Source organism: Nerophis lumbriciformis, linkage group LG09 (assembly GCF_033978685.3).
Source record: "Nerophis lumbriciformis linkage group LG09, RoL_Nlum_v2.1, whole genome shotgun sequence".
NCBI lineage: Eukaryota > Metazoa > Chordata > Actinopteri > Syngnathiformes > Syngnathidae > Nerophis > Nerophis lumbriciformis.
The window spans coordinates 2,722,501-2,726,003 of record NC_084556.2 but is presented as its reverse complement, the minus strand read 5'-3'; positions in this window follow the sequence as shown (position 1 = coordinate 2,726,003).

Below are 3,503 nucleotides of genomic sequence, written 5' to 3'. Positions count from 1 at the left end.
AATATGTGTACCATAATGTAAATGTTTGCACGTTCGAAGTGAACTCGAACAACAAGTTTACTATTTTATTGTTGTAAAAAGTCGCTCTTGACTCATTAGTTTGGAAATGTGGTCTGAAGTGAGTTGGCTACTGTACCGCTGCCGTCTGCTATTTACGAGCCGTCTCTATTTATGGCCGTGCATGTTTTTGTGGGAGATGCCTCCAAAAATCCCCCTCTGCAATGCTGCAATGACGGACTGCCGACATGACAGCTGCTGTCCACACCCCCCACCCCCTAAATAGTGGTTCTTAACCTTGTTGGAGGTACCGAACCCCGCCAGTTTCATAAGCTTATTTCCCTTCTTTAGTGAAAAATAAAAACCATTTTTTTGTTCAAATTCAAGGCAAAGTTATATGTTTTTTTTTTTTACTGGTGCACAAAATGAACCGTGCATGAACATCACCTTGTTCAAAGAACAAAACGTACACAGTGCATGAACTCACAACAAATGACACACCTGTAACTCAGTGTGACTTCTGCTGTTGCCTTTGAGAGACCAGTTCAGATATGCGTGGCTTCACCTTGGCAAGTGCCAGAGGTGGGACCAAGTCATTGTTTTGCAAGTCACAAGTAAGTCTCAAGTCTTTGCCCTCAAGTCCGAGTCAAGTCCCGAGTCAAGACAGGCAAGCCCCGAGTCAAGTCCAAAGTCAAGACTGGAAAGTCTCAAGTCAAGTCCTAAGTCCTGCATTTTGAGTTTCGAGTCCTTTCAAGTCCTTTTAACCACAGACTAATATATTAACACAGATTGTGTATGCTTCTCAAACGCTGTATTTATTTATTAAAACAAGTGCATTTTAAATTGCAGGAAAGAAAATTGTGCTGACATTGCACTTTATAATAGCACTATTAACCAGTCATTTTAAACATGAACTCATTCCTTTACAGAACAAACACATTGAAAAATAAAGTGCAAATGTACTTATTTGTGCAAAAGTGTTAACATTGAAAAAACATGACATATACGTGAACATAACAAAAAAGTTGTACTTTTTATATGTCAGGGCCCTATGCTGCATTGCATTTGCAAAAGACCAAATTAGCCAAGAGTCTGTCAGTCATTTGTGCACGATGGGGGCGTAGTATGATGCCACCATGGCTGAAAACTCGCTCCACTGGAGCACTGGAGGCAGGCACTGCCAAGACTCTCATGGCCACTCGGAACAGTGAAGGAAGAGTCTTCATGTTCAATGCCCAGAACAAAAGGGGGGGAGAGAGTTGTTTTGGGTTGGTGCACTACTTGTAAGTGTATCTTGTGTTTTTTATGTTGATTTAATTAAAAAAAAAAAAAAAAAAAATTATTTCTTGTGCGGCCCGATACCAATCGATCCACGGACCAGTACCGGGCCGCGGCCCGGTGGTTGGGGACCACTGAGGTAAACAACCAACAGTATGTCAGAAAGCTAGCTAAAACGGTACACATATTCATAATATAGTATACATTTTAACTGACCTTTATTTGACTATTTTTGTCTTTTTTTAGGTGGCTAAAATACGCGGTGCTGCTGACCGCCGTCTAACGTTACGTGTGATATATTGACTAACGTAACCCTGCTTAAAAAAACTCACTGAACAAAAAGTATGAATAAGGTAGTGAACTGCAACAGATTCCCGTGTTTGCAATAACGTTATAACGTTAGCAGTGAGTTTACAGCCTCACCGATTTAACTACACAGCAAATAAAAGTCACGTTACTTAGCCAATAAACGTTATCTTACATTCAAAACTTACCGTTCTTTGTGCAACTTCAAATGCCGGACGAAGTTGGAAGTTGTTGCCTCTCCATCAGTAATTTTCGAACCGCATGTGTTGCATACTGCAAACCGTTTTGTGTTGACCACCTCGTAATTTTTATACCCAAACAAAATTATTTTAGGTATCATTTTTTGTTCACTGGCGTGTGGTTTGGACATGTCTTCTTCGTTGGTTGTCCTACAATTTGATTGGATGAATGCTGTGTGATGAAAACAAAGTAGATCTAATTTGATTGGCTGTTGTACTGAGACCACACCAGCTGACACACGCAACGCTGATAGACAAGTACACAATGAAAAATACGGAGCGCTCCCCAATAACTTTTTCATCTTTGGGTTTTGGGGAAAGTAGCAAGTCATGTCAAGTCATGTCAATTCAAAAGGCTCAAGTCCAAGTGAAGTCACAAGTCATTGATGTTAAAGTCTAAGTCGAGTTGCAAGTCTTTTTACATTTTGTCAAGTCGAGTCTAAAGTCATCAAATTCATGACTCGAGTCTGACTCGAGTCCAAGTCATGTGACTCGAGTCCACACCTCTGGCAAGTGCCACTCTCATGTCATTTTACATGATAAAATACCAGTGACGTGCGGTGAGGTTGATGGCTGGTGAGGCACTGACTTCATCACAGTCAGATTTACAAACATATGAACATTAAAGAGTATCTTATTCACCATTTGATTGGCAGCAGTTAACGGGTTATGTTTAAAAGCTCATACCAGCATTCTTCCCTGCTTGGCACTCAGCATCAAGGGTTGGAATTGGGGGTTAAATCACCAAAAATGATTCCCGGGCGCGGCGCCGCTGCTGCCCACTGCTCCCCTCACCTCCCAGGGGGTGAACAAGGGGATGGGTCAAATACAGACGACAAATTTCATTACACCTAGTGTGTGTGTGACAATCATTGGTACTTTAACTTAACTTTAACTTTACACATACAAACTGTAGCACACAAAAAAGCACATTTAATAAAAAAAACGTTATTATGGTCTTACCTTTACTTATAAATTAAGTCCATGCGCCGCAACTAAAGCCCTCACTTAAACTTTCCACGTGCAAGATATAATCTATTTAAAAAAGTGTAACCGAGGGTTTATAAATGTCGCCTATACTGTATGAAACTACAAAATAACAAACACGGAGGCTCCAGTTTACACGAGGACCACTTTATTTACGTTCTTTCAAAAACTTCCGCTCCACCCCATGCCATCACTTCCGCTCTTAGCGCCTTCAAAATAAGAGCTCGAGGCATATACTGTATAACAGCGCATAACAGAAACTTAACATCACAAAGAGGAAAGCCCATGAAAATAGGTTACAAAAGTTATTTAATAAGAAGCCAAAAAGTGCAAAAACAATAATGTTCATGTTGGAGGAGTTGTGAATTAGATACACCTGCAGTGTGCAGGTGTACCTAATGTTGTGGCCCTGCAGTCATTCACAACTCCTCCAACACGAACATTATTGTTTTTGCACTTTTTGGCTTCTTATGAAATAACTTTTTTAAATAGATTTAATCTTGCACGTGGAAAGTTTAAGTGTGGGCTTTAGTTGATATAACAATTCTACGGCGGGGGTGCAGGAGGCGGGGCTACTGAAGCCTCAGCAAGTGCGTCTTTTGCAGCCGTTTTAAGCACAAGAAATACGTTACACACATACAGTTGTTGACAAAATACACTGTACATTATATACCTCAGCTAACTAAACTATGGAAA